General features: G+C 39.2%; 1 pseudogene; it reads right to left on the reverse strand.

The window, feature by feature from the left end:
* LOC149222436 (leucine--tRNA ligase, cytoplasmic pseudogene) overlaps window positions 1-14501 on the reverse strand; it is a 117013-nt pseudogene that overhangs the window by 90845 nt on the left and 11667 nt on the right.

The raw sequence follows: 14501 nt of genomic DNA on the forward strand, positions 1-14501 counted from the left end.
TGACCTCTACGATCTGAAAAGGACCAAGCCATAGCTTCTGGAATTTCGTATGTTTTCCCTTTTCTTCGTGAGCCTTATCCCATTTCAAAACTAAATCTCCCATCTGAAAGTTTTTTCTGGTCATTATGTTTGAATCAAAAGAGGATTTTATCCGCGCTTGGTGGTGAGCATGGGTTTTCTTGGCCTGTTCTCGTTGTTCTTCTAGCTTGATTATTTCCATTTGCCTTAGCTGTAAGGGAGAAGTAGATACTTCATCAATGTATTGTACTAAGGACAAGGAGGGAATGACTAAGTGAGTAGGAAGAACTGCTTCTCTCCCGTAAACTAAATTAAAGGGAGAAGTGCCGATAGAGGCTTTCTTTGTAATTCTGTCTACCCATAAGGCATTTACGAGCGCTTTATGCCAATTCTTTTGGTTTTGGTCGACTCTCTTTTTGATAATCCTGATTAGGTTCTTGTTTGTTGATTCAGCCAGCCCATTACCTTGCGGATAGTAGTTGGCAGAATACTTCAGTTTGAACCCTCTTTTGAGCGCGAACTCAGTCATGGTATTTCCAGAAAAATATGAAGCATTATCAAATATTAAGGCCGTTGGAAATCCAAACCTAGTAATGATAAACTGATCTATGAATTCAATAATGTTTTCAGAATTAGCTATCTTGAGAGGAACTGCCTCTACCCATTTAGTAAAATAGTCAGTTGCTGTGAGGATATACCTATGCTGTTTAGAGGAGTGAGGAACGATCTCACCTATTATGTCCAGGCCCCATTGGCTGAATGGCTGTTCGATGTTAACCGGCTGTAGTGGCATGGATGACTTCTTTTGTTTTCCTGCAGCAGTTTGGCAGACTTGGCATTTCCTTACGTGATGGTACGAGTCTTTGAACAGCGTGGGCCAGTAGTATCCTGCACGTAATATTTTGTGTGCGGTGGCTTCTCCAGCATAGTGTCCACCTGTTGGTCCATCGTGGAGTTCCTGCAAAACCTTTTCGGCTTCAGTTTTCTCAAGACATCTAAGAAGCACAGAATCATAATTCCTTTTAAACAGGACATCATTTACGAGCTGGTATTGTTTAGCTTTTAATCTCAGGGCTCTCTTCTTGATGTGATCCAGGTGAAATGGAGCATGCCCGTTTTTCAGGAAATAAATGGTGTCAGCATATAATGATTGTGCGTCGTTTAGGCTTACCTCATACGCGTGTACCTCTTCAGATGTTTTTTCGGGGATTTGCGATGCTCCAGCTAACATCTTGCAGAAGCCTTGGCCTCTTACGATGTGTGTCGGCTTGATCTCTAGGTCGTATTCTTGCAAGGTGGTGATCCAATTCGCTCTCTTTTCACCCACATCTTTCTGTATTAGGAGGTTTCTTACCGCTGGGAATGGTACTATGACCTTGGTATGGGCCTTTAGCAAGAAAGGTCTGAAATATTTAATTGCTTTGAAAACGGCGTATGCCTGTTTCTCTACGTCCGAATATTTCAGGTCAGCACCTTGTAAGTTTGAGCTAAAGAATGCGATCGGAGCTTCTACCTTTTCTTGATTCGCTTGAGTCAAGATTGCAGCATAAGAATTCTCTGAGGCAAACGTGTATAAGACAAAGGGCTCTAAAAAATTTGGGGTTGCTAGAGATGGAGCGTTGATGATGGCTTGTTTGATTAAGTTAAATGCTTCGTGCTCGTCTAGACCCCATTTAAAGTTTGAATTCTTTTTTATCATTTTTTGTAAAGGATAAATAATACGTGAAAAATATGGGACAAATCTTTTCACAAAATTGATCTGTCCTAGGAAAGATTGCATGGTGTTTTTGTTATTAGGCATGGATATCTCGGAAATTTCTTTGATTCTGTCAGGTTCAATGTGAATGCCAGATTTGGACACTATGAATCCTAGCAATTTTCCTTCACTCAACGCGAAAAAAGATTTCTTCGGGTTAAGCGAGATCCCATACCTTAAACATCTTTGAAAGATTTGCTTCAAATCTTTGAGGTGGTCGTTTCGGTTCTTGGAGTATACAGTTATATCATCCAGGTAGATCACTACCGATTTATTGACTAAACATTTAAACGCAATGTCCATGGCTCTCTGAAAAGTGGCGCCGGCGTTGATCAGACCGAACGGCATTTTCCGATACGCGTAGGTACCCCATTTAGTTCGGAAGGTGGTTTTTAACTGATCATCTGGGTGTACCAACACTTGATTATATCCTGAAAATCCGTCCAGGAAAGACATTAACTCTGAGCCTGCGACTGCCTGTAATTTTTGCTCCATAGGTGGGAGGGGAAAATTGTCTTTCTGACAGGCTTTGTTGAGATTCCGGAAGTCGATGCAGATTCTAATATCTCTTTTTTTCTTCCTAACAGGTACCATGTTGGATACCCATTTGGAATGTCTGACCAGGAAGATTATTCTGGCTCTCAACAATTTATTCAGCTCAGTTTTTATCTGATTTTCCAAGTTGGGGTGGATTTTTCTGAGCTTCTGTTGGACAGGTTTCTCGTTGTCAATCATAGGGATAGTGTGTTGAATGATAGAAGTGTTGTAAGTCTTCAGCTCATCGTAATTCCAGGCAAAGACGTTTTTGTACTGTCGTAGAAGACGGATATATGCTGATTTTTCTTCAGGAGCTAGGCCTTGACCTAGATTAACGTTTTGTGGCTTCTCATCGGTTCCTAGGTTCACTGATTCATAGTTCAGATTTGAACTATAGAGTTTGGCGTTAGCTGACCTTTTGAACCGACTTTTCAAGTCGTATAAATCTTCTAGTTTGACCACCGATTTGGGTATAGCATTATCAGTGCTATTTTGTTGTATCTGGTGATCATGACAGTCTTCATCGATTATCTGGTTTGAGTAGGATCCTTTGGAGGTGAGGAAACTTACGATGTCTGGGTCGTCGTTGAATACTCTCCAGTTGGTGATGTTGTCAGGGATAGATGGTTTAAAAATCAATTCTATCGAAAACCTATCTGGACTAAGTCTTTGGAGGGGATGAGTCTGGAGGCTATGTTAGCTAACAGGTCTGCGTTTGCATTGTGAAGTCTCGGGATTGACGAAATATTGAACGCTGTAAAATGTGCAGTGAGATCTTGTACTAAAGATTGATAGTGCTTTAAATGATTAGACAGGCAGTGTATGGTGTTACGTACCTGTTTGACGACGATCTCAGAATCTCCAAAGACTTGAAGATATTTGACGTTGCAGCCGATTGCTTTGTATAGGCCTTGCACTAAGGCTTCGTATTCCGCTGTGTTGTTCCTGCAATCGAACTCCAGTCTGCATGTGAGCATGGTCTTATTTCCGTCTGGGCTAATCAAAACGCATCCTGCTCCCGCTCCCTCGTTGGATTTAGAGCCATCAAAATATAATTTCCAAAATAAAGAAGTATTTACAGGGTTATCTAAGAAACTAACACATTTTGAATCATCAGTCTGGGAAAAGTTTTAAACTTGGGACAAAACTGAATTTTCTAAATAATGTGATATGTGAGCATTGAAATTTCCTTGGAAAGAGTCTACCGAGTAGTTGCCTATGATGCTGTTGTTGTATTCTATGGCTTCGTTCTCTCCTTCCAAATCCGTCACTATGTATTTTTGGTGCAATTCCCGTTCAATCTTTATTTGATTTGGTTTCCCGTTGAAGGGTAACCACATGTGCGACCAGTCGGTTGAAAAGTATCCGTGGAGTTTCTCAGACCAGTCCCTGCTAAGAATAAGACCATAAAATTCATGGATGTCAGCCACTAGAATGTCGATAACCTGACATACCTTGGGGTTAGACGACAGTCTTATGGTCACTTGATTAAGTTCGCCTATCACTTCGACTTGCGATCGATCAAGTTGAACTATGCGCACTGCGGATTTTTGCGGTTGAACATTAAGTTTGGCACATATTGACTTGGGTAGAATATTGGTTGAAGCACCAGAATCGACCAAGCAGTTGTGCACGTTTCTGTTAAAGATTTCATAAGTGAGGAGGAAAGGAGGAGTATGAGATCTAGATCTCCCTCCAATCAGAGCGATGTCATTTGGATCGATTTTATTGATCGTGTTGATTGGAGGTCTTCCTATATTATGGGAAGCTACAGCTGTAGGTAAAGGTGTAGTAGGTACGGCGTGTAACTCTTTCATCATGATTTTCTGTTGGTGTTTCAATTTTCTCAACTCGTACAGAGTGATATTAGCCCTAGTCTTTTTCATGTCATCGATGATGTTATACTCCATTTCATCCGACACTATTAGTGTCTTTGATGGAGGTGATTGCTCTGATTGGACTGGGCTAAATGAGGTCGTTTTAGCAATTGTTTTCTTTGGTGCAACCTTTTCTTTTGCTGCAGGGCTTGCGCCCTTCTGTTTTGGGGTATTCTGGGGAGGATCAAGTTGCTTTCTGCTTCGTGTGCTAGCCGGAAGTGCTTCTTGATCTTCCTCTTGTGTGAGGATGAAATCCCACATTCCTTGCAGTTCCACCACTTCTTCATCGTCGGTCTGCGTTTCGATGGTGCTCTCCTCTTCTTCTTCTTCAGATTCCACATTTGAGACCACGTTGGGTGGCTTCGTCTCCATGGGAGGGTTTCTTTTGAAATTCCTATAAGGCTTTCTTGGGGAAGATTCTGCTACTTGTTTTCTTATGTCAATCATCTCATTAGACATGGCCTTTAATACCTTTTGTAGTCCTTCCATGTCGAAAGGATCTTTCGTTTGCTTCTTCCTGGTGTCTTCTTTGAAAGAGATTTTCTTAGATTTACGCTCTTCGATTGTAGATCTCTTTTCTAGGGATACTACGCGTCTTTCAACTGTTAACGCCTCGGCCAAATTTTCGACTAAGGTTGTCTTGCTCGCCCTATCTATGAAGATGGCCAAGTTTGAAGGTAAGGCCGTGATGTACCACTCACATCTTACTTCCTCGCTGGGTTGAGAAGCAGCGGGGATTTTGTTGAGGATCTTGTTGAATCGTAAGTTAAAATCCTTAATGGGTTCCCTATCCTCAGCTTTAAGATTGGATAAATCGTTGATCAGTGTCGCTGTCGATCTATCATCGCCGAATTTGGTGAGAAATTGATTTTGAAAAATGTCCCAGCTGGTGATAGATCCGGAGGGCAGCGAAAAGTACCATGACCCGGCTGTTCCTTGCATTGTATAGGGGAAAAGTCGGACCACGGCATCTTCGTTGGTAACTCCGTTGAGATTAACAGAAAGCATGAAATTATTGATATGTTCTTCAGCTAGCATTCTTGTTTCTGGATTGAACTTTGGTAGCCATTTCTCGGGATGGGCAGGTATTGGACTTAGGAGTGGAGGCATTAAAACCGCCCCAGGATTATTCCATGGAGATTGGGCCATCGCTGAGTTGCTAGTCAAAAAAAGTGTAGGAGATGGTCTTTGATGTTGAGAAGATGGAGATGTTATGATCTTCGACGATTGCGGAGGAAGGGTTGTGGAAGATGGATGAGTGACTTGAGGTGGAGATGTGGGTGGTTGACTTCGCGGAGAGGGAGTTGAAATGGACGAAGTGGATGAAAGAGTCTCTCTGTCAGACTCTGGGAGTGCTTTCCTTGCTCTTTTCCTAGTGGGGAGAGGGATTTTAGTTGGCTGGACTCCAAACCTTTCACTCTTCAATCGGGTCAGGGGATGAGCAGGATTGTACTACGAAGTCAGGCTGCCTTTAGATTTATCAGACTTCTGGGTAAAAATAGAGAATCCCTGGAGTTTACGGATCAAAGTTTGAACTTCAGGGGGATCGATAATAAGTTGGTCTGATGTATCAGTATGTATAGCAGCGGTGGATGTCCGAGCGACTTCTAGTTCCGAGATTAGTCGTACCAGGGAAGTCGGGGAAGTTGGTGAGGGTGATTTGCTCTCAGAATGGTATTTGGATTTTGAATTATGTGCCATTCATAGCTCGCCCTCCTTCTAGCGCCAGAAATGTTGAGGGCCCCGAAGTCGGTTCGACAACAAAGGGGATACCCACCCGGTCCGGAACCTGGTTGGCGACTGCTTGCCCGTTTGGAGTAGCGGGTCCGACTGGGGGTAATGGGACCAGTTTCCCAATGTGAAGGGTGTGCGTGTGTGTGTAGAGTTTGATGGTATTAATCTAAAGGTTTCTCTAAACTAGTCTTAATCTTAACTGCTAAACTAACTCTATGCTAATGTAATCTAATGAAGAGAAACAATACATCTAGTCTACGCTAACCCGGGGTGTTTTCTTTTGTTTATGCGATCTAGAAAGATTTCAAACAACAGCTGGTAATAAAGATCATTCAACTGTTATCAGAATATAAATCGATAAAGATAAACCATTCTGCATAAGAAGTTAGGCAGAGTAGTTGTGAACAGCATATCGCATAATCAGTTTTCTATATGTCAAGCATAAATAAATGACCCCACCGTACAGAAGTGCCAAATGGTAATACAGACATTCATACAGTAACATATAAAGAACTCAGCTGTGTATTACTTTAGGGATACTAGCAGAATTTAGTCAAGAGATCAAAGTACCATTTATGACTGATTTCACTAATAAACTTCAAGCAATAATGATTTATTTCTACTTGTTCTAATATCTGCTAAGAGTACAGAAGTGCAACATCAGTAACAGACATTAAAATGCAAACATAAATAAATCTCGATCCATCCATTCATCAAAAACCTCCTCTGAGGGTGCAGAAGTGCATGTTCTGAGGACAAGTTTTTTGACAGATTTCCGGACCCTTCTCCAAATGCCATGAGAAGGGTTAAATACTACTAACTAATTAATCTTAATTACACGAAATTAGGGAATCGGCTTCAAATGACCACCCTTTACTAAAAGCAAATTTATTTCTAAAACTTTAAATCTAATTTCTGACCGTTTCTATATATTCTCTTTAGTGCTGTCAACAGCGCAATGTTTTCCTGGGAACAGTCGGCTGGCCGCCTTCTTCTTTCGCTCGGGAGATAAAAGTGGAAATAACAAGAGCTGGTACTTCCTTCTGACAGACCAGAAGATATTTTCGAAAACCTTTCTCTAGCTGGGTGTATTCGCCGCGTGTATACTTAGCACAACCCAGGTTCTTCTCGAACTGATTTTGCTGTTGCTATTCCGGTTTCCGGTCGTGCGAATGACTGAGTGGGTTAGGAGTCGCGCTGTATGGACAATCCCCTGTTTCGAGAATTGTTTCCGCTCTTTGTTCCAGGCTTTTCTGGAGCGTGTTCCTTCTCATGCGCTTCTTCCTCTGCTTTACCAAGTCTGAGCTTCAGGATCTTTTGTGAACATGCTGCTTTTGTGCGCCTTTGACTCTGAGTCCTGGATAGTCTAATTTCATCAGTGCCGGTTGGCTTATAGTCTGGAATCCGCGGTCCTGCTGCATGCGGCATCCATTTGTGGAGGCATCTTCTCTCTGCTGTCTGATTGGCGCTTTCCCTTTTCCTTTAGATATTTCCTGCATATAGATTTATATTAGTTGCGTGTCTTGCAGTCTACGCAAAGAAGAAGGGAAATGAAAAGATTGACATGAAAGCATTAAACTCTAATGAATGCATAATCCTGACATTCATCATGACTTGACTCTTCGAAAAATGCGATGCAATCATTCCTTAATACTCAAGCATGCGGTCATTAATTTCCTTTAAGGCGCACGCTTAATCTTGGGTCTATCGGATATGTCGGAGAATTCGTGCGATGAGTCTTTTCATATTGCAGATCGCAGATCACAGATCGTGGTTCGCCGATATCGCAAATCACAGATCGCTGTCATCGCAGATCGCTGATCGCAGATTTTATTCAATGGTTTATGCCGCCTAGTGCGACGTTTGCAATGTGCGATGTCGCATATCGGCGATCGGCATTTCTTGAAGGTCTTCTTTTTAGAGAGCACTTGGGATGCATGCGATGCGATGAATTTCGCATCGCTCTTTCGCAGTTTTGTTTTCCACGCTTGGGTAATGCTTCAGCCTTCCCTTGCGATGCGATTTAAGCCTTTAGGGAGAAAAATACAAAAATTTAAAAAATATTTTTGGGATTTTTCTTTCAGGGTCCCCCCCTTTGCTCGATGTTATTGCTAATATCGAGCAAAGAGGGGGGGTTGTTGGTGACCACAACAGAAGGTGAAGGAAATTTGGGTTCATGTGAAGAACATATACAAACTTGATCTCGAAGATTGTTCTTAATTAAGTAGTAAGGTAGAGAATTTGTAGATTCAAGGTGTTGGTGAATTTTGACACAGAAGACTTGCTCATTTCCACCATGGTTCCCTTAAAATTACGCAACAAATAACCATTGGCCTCTCTAATGGATCACTTGAGAAAAAGGATGTATGCAAGGGTTGTACCTTGGGGAAGTATCTAAAATCTGTATTCCATGATCGAGAGAGAAAAAAAAAATCTTGGAGAGATTCCACTTTGATGTTTGTGGACCCTTCTTGATAGCCTCCACTACCAAACATAAATACTATGTTATTTTTATTGATGATTTTTTGAGAAAGTCTTGGATCTTATTCGTCCAGAAGAAGGATGAGATATTCTCAAAATTGTAGAATTCAAGGAACTCGGTGAGAAAGAGTGTGACAAGAAGGTGAAGGATCTCAAGACTAATAATGGAGGTGAGTATGTTCCAAATGACTTCAAGGTATTTTATGTCAAAAAAGGAATTTGAAAAGAACTAAAAAATCCACACAATCCACAATAGAATGTTGTGGTTAACAGAAAGAAATGAAGCATTGTGGGAACTATGAGATCTATGCTACATGACCAAGGTCTTCCACTCCATTTGTGGGTGGATGCATACAACACAAAAGTCTACTTGTAGAACCAGAGTCCTCTTTGGAATCTTGGTATGATAACACCATAGTAGGTATTCTTGGGGAGAAATTTAGATGTGTCTCAATTCAAAAATTGTGTAGCTCTTGTTTACTGCCATGTCTCCAAAGATTAGAGGAAGAAACTTAAGTTGATAACAAAGTTGAGAGTTTTGTGGGTTACACAGAAACTCCACATAATTAATGGGTGTACTTACCTTCCCTATGAATGTCCGTTGCGTGAAGGGATGTAAATTTTGTTGAGGAGAAAGTAATGAGATGCTCTCTCAAGAGGGAGCTTCAAATCCCACCAAAAGAGGAGATTTTAGCTCCAAAGGAGGAGCCTCAGGAAGTTGTGGAGCAGCCAAAAATGGAGGAATAGAGAGGAGGGAGAGTGGATATATCCACTCAAGTAGAACCATCCAGAGAAGGTAGAAAAATAACCAGGGAAGCTAAAAGACTAGTGCAGAATGTGGGAGAGAATGTAGGAGCTCCTTCAAATTTGTGCAGGAAAAGGAGGTCACGTAAGAGGTACACTGGCTACATGGATCTAATGAATGATATTGTAGAGACTGAGCCATCCTCTTTTGAGGAACAAATTGAGAAACCAATTTGTATTGATGAAATGGTGAAAGAATATGAATCCATAATAAAGAATAGTGTTTGGGAAGTGGTCCCAAGGCTGGCAGAAAATTGTGTTGTGGGTTTGGAATGGATATTCAGAGTTAATCATGTAGAAGATGGAATCATAGAGAATTATAAGGCTAGTTTTGTGGCCAAAGTATTCTCTCAACTTGAGGGAGTTAACTATGTGAAAACCTTTTCTCCCATAGCAAGGTATTTGTCCATTAGATCAATTCTTGCACTGATTGTGCACATAGGGTGGAAGATCCACCAGATGGATGTAAAACAACAGTAATAAATGGCATTATTGAGGAGGAATTGAACATAGAGAAACTAGAAGGCTTTTTTATATTTGATCAGGAGTCTCAAGTGTGCAAACTCAGGTGAGCATTTTATGGTCTCAAACAAGCATCTCGTGCTTGGTACATTCGTATTGATAGTTATCTCACTAGATTGGGCTTCACAAAAAGTGAAGCAAATGTGAACCTCTATCATATTTTGGTAGAAGGTGATTTTATTATCATTATTTTATATGTTGATGATTTAATATATATATAGGTGATGAGAAATTGATTAGCTCTTGCAAGGAGAACCTTACAAGGGAATTTGAGATGAACGATATGGACCTCATGCACTACTTCCTTAGGCTGGAAGTATGGCAAGGTGATAGGGAATTGTTTATATATCAAGGAAATTATGCCACTGAGATACTATTTCACATGGATATTTCTAATCCCATGGAGACACCTCTAGCGACCACCTGGAGGAAGGATAATGCCACTTCAAGTGAAGAAGTTGATGCTACAATTTACTAGCATCTAGTGGGTTCACTAATGTATCTTGTGAACACACAACCAGATATGTGTTATGTAGTCAACCAGCTAAGACAAGCTATGGTTAGGCCAACCAACTTTTTTTTGAAAGGTAGAAAAGAATGTTTTATGGTACCTCAGAGGCACTTCCCAATATGGAATATGGTATTGACATACATAGAGAGTTAATTTGCATGGCTTCATAGATGTAGATTGCACAGGGAGTCCATCTGACCGAAAGAGTACACCAGGTGCAATTTTAAATGTTGGGTCCACAAAAAATTCCTAGTACAACAGGAATAAGAGGTATGTGGCACTCATCTTAGCAAATGTTGAATACATGGCTGCAATTCAAGTAGCCTATGCATTGATCTAGATGAGAAAGATACTTGTGTGACTGTTTGGTGAAGAGATGGATCCAACTATGATATATTGTGATAATAAAAGTTGCATTAATCTCTCTAATAATCCAGTATTTCAAAATTGATCCAAGCATATAGATATCCGATATTATCATTTACCAGACTGTGTGCATAGGAGGATAATATTTCTACAATACATTCTGACAAGGGAACAAGATGTTGACATCTTGACAAAGGCTTTGTCAAGAGGGAATTTCTAATTCCATATGTGTAGGATAGGGGTGGTTGATAATCCCTTTCTTGCTAAGAGGGAGTGTTGAGAAGTGTAGCAAGAAAGGCTCAGTTTGGCTTAGCCTTTGTCAAATTGAGAAAATTAAAAATTTCCACATCAATAAATAATTTGGAGGAAATTAACCGAGGTGACATGGTTCTTGTCACTCAGCTAGACGAGTAAATTCAATTTAGAGGGTTTGGAGTCCAGTTCAATTATTTCTAGTTGTACTTAGTTAAACTAGTTCTAACATTTAATAGAACTAGTTGGAGGTCATTTGTGTAGTGGGACAATATTCTAACTCAAAGATAATCTAGTTAACTAACCAATCAACTAATAATTTCTCATCCATGCAAATAAATTAAATTTCTTAGTTGTGGTGGATATTCCAAGGCAGTGTAACATCAGTTGTAAACTAGTGTTGAGTGTACAGGTGTTGCATGAAATCAGTGATCAATCCTTAGGAATTTTGTAATAATTTTGGAGGAAATTCCTAAAGTATAGGGGCTAGTTTCCTTAGGATTTTCACAAGGAAATAGGGGCCTTGTTGAGAAAATATTTGGCTAAGTGTTGGCCAAAGTTTGTTCATTGAGTAGGAGAACAATTATTCTTTTGCAGGTTGACCTCAAAGATGGACCTAGAAATTGTAATAGTTTCTCAATTCATTAATTAATGAAAACATTTTTGAAGGGTTTTCCCTAGTTGGGTTCCCATATAAATCAATGTTTATTTCTGGTTTTTCTTATTGCATGTCTATGCATGTTATTCTAAATTGTGAATTTCATTCTACAAACCAGTGGAAGAGAACTATGTCTCATGATTTTAGATTAAATTTCTTGAGTAGTTGAAATTATATAAAAATTTATACACATGTATTGAGGGTTAAAAACATTCGAATTAATATCAAAATTAATCCATAACATTTGCACTTGATTATCTTATGCATTTGGGTACCTATATTAGCTTACTAGTTCATTGTTCTACAAATCTGGTTAATAAGAAAAGCATTATCTCTACAAGTTGATAAGTGAGCTCTCTTTGGAAGCTTTGTTATGTGCCCTGTGTGGAAAAGCACCAAAAATATGTTTTCTTTTATGCAATAATTAGATTTTTTCTCCAATATTCAACTCATCCTTCCACATGCATTTCGGTTTTTGCAGTTAAGGATTTGGTAGTCATTTAATTACTTTTATTTCATTAATTAAACATTTATTTTATGTGAAAATGAAATCTATTGGCTCATATAGTACAATGCCATCATTTTCCATGCATGATATCACCCCCTTCAACACCCCACCTTCCATTTCTACTCGTTTCCGTAAACTCTCTGCGTACTGGAAATTACCTCACCGAGCTATAGGAAGACTATTAACTTTTTTCCCTTGCACAAGTTAGTCTATTGAGTATATCTAAACTTTTTAAGGTCTCGTGAACCATTCCATATATCCCTAACACCTCTCCCACCTTCATATCACTCCTAGAACCATTAGATTGCCCCTGTGTGCAATTATGTAGCAAAATAGGGCATCTTGTAGCAATCATGTAGCAATATTGTAGTAGTGCACTAAATTCCTCAGAACGAGGCCAAAATTTCCTCTAAAGATTTATTTTCACTTCTCATCACTCCACAATGTCCTATAAGACCTACATATGAACTTGGGAAGGCCAGGGACCCCCTAGATGCTTTACTTCCATTGTTATAACTTCAATCCTGCAACTAGGGTGTAGGATTTTTGTTAAATATAATGCAAGTAACTTACCTTATTAGCATTTGATTGAATTTTCACAAGTATAATAGAATTTACCTTATTTTCAAAGGAATATATTTATTTCCTAGAAGATAGATCTGATTTCCTTTCTACCATTTAATTTATGCAAAATAAATTGGGACTATTTTTATGCCATTTATTTTTTGCGAGAAAGGTTAGGATCTCTTTTTTGGCATTTGGTTTCATAGGTCATGGCCTCTTTCATGCAATAAAAGAAGTTATGCTTTAGCCATATCTCGCAAAGATATGCTAGTTAGTTTTCCTTTTCTGGGTTTTCTAAAGTGGTCTCTATGCATCTCAATTCACTTCATTGCATACTGTCAACAAAAGGACACACTGCATGTTTCACACATAGTGTCGACACCTCTTAATTTTGCATGAACTTTGAATTGATAATAATGTTAGAAAATTATATATTACAGAGGAATGGAACACATAAAATAGTGCAGAAACAAAAACACAGAAAACACATAAAACAAGAGAGACACAAATATATGTGGTTCACGCAGTTTGGGCTACATCCACGGAGAAAAACCAGTCCTTCCTTTTATATTATCTAGCAAAATTAAGAGATACAACCCATGATAGATCCACTGTAATTTCATTTTTTCTCTCACACAGTCTCCTTTCTCTTTCTTTCTTAGAATACAGACATATAGACAGCCACAATACAATTACCTCATATAAATGGAGGGGTTTCCTTCTAGGGAAAAAACACTAAATTAAACATAAATTCTACCATCAGATCATCTGCCTAATGAAAGGCTCAGATTGACTACGAAATTACAATATTTTACCAGGAAATTTTACATCTATTTTTAGCTTCGGGCGGTATTTTACAAGGAAATTTTACATCTATTTTTAGTGATTGGACCTCACAAAGCTATAGGAAATTACACCCTCCTAGACACCCCATTACGACGATTAAATGGGTTGTGTTTCCACCCCATTAAGAACTATGGTCCAACGTGACCATACCTTTGAATAAAGAAGATAATCAGGCTCCACACCCAACAATATCCCACTTGGAGACTAATTATAACAACTCCATTGTTGCTTCATTTATTGGATAATGCTTCCACTTTGGTTCTAGTTGTTTCTCATCTTCATCATCAAACTTGAAGAACAATTGAAAATGAGAAGAATATCAGTTTCTGCCTAGTTACAAATTTTGTTAACATATCTACAAGATTGTGGATAGTGTGTATCTTTTCCAAATTCAACTGTCTAGCTTCCAAGACTGACCATATGAAACGGTACTTGTGATGTATATGTTTAGTCTTGGAATGAAGTGATGAGTTCTTTCCAACATGAATGACAATATGGATGTCACTGTACAACATGCCCATCTCTTTCTTCTGACCTAATTCATCCATAAACCTTTGTAACCAAATCATTTATTTACTAGCCTCTGTAGCAACAACATACTCTTCTTCCATTGTTGAAAGTGCAACAACATTGCAATTTTGAAACCCCACTGGCAGTTGTTCCACCTACAGTAAACACACATGTTGGAAATAATACTGAGAGGGGGGGTGAATCAGTATTATCAGATCAATCAAACCTTTTCAATGCTCAGAAACATATACGCTACTTCAGTTAAGTAAATCAGCGTGTACACGCTACTGTGACTAAATAAAACAGCGTATAAGCAGAAAACTCATAACTTAGTTAGCTTATTCTTCAGTTAAGTTCATCAGGACATTATTCAGCACATTAACAGTAAGCAAATGCAGTATAACAGAACGGATCAAAAGCCACACACATGAACACCAAGATATAAGGTGGAAACCCAATGTGGGTGAAAACCACCTGCTGCAAGTTATCTCTATCTTTCTTTAAGAAACTTCAGTTTACAATCTTTTGTACTGGTGCAGCCTTATACCAGTACGCAG

Source organism: Pinus tabuliformis, chromosome Q (assembly GCF_031772625.1).
Source record: "Pinus tabuliformis cultivar Carrire ecotype Pingquan chromosome Q, CPIR1, whole genome shotgun sequence".
Classification (NCBI taxonomy): domain Eukaryota; kingdom Viridiplantae; phylum Streptophyta; class Pinopsida; order Pinales; family Pinaceae; genus Pinus; species Pinus tabuliformis.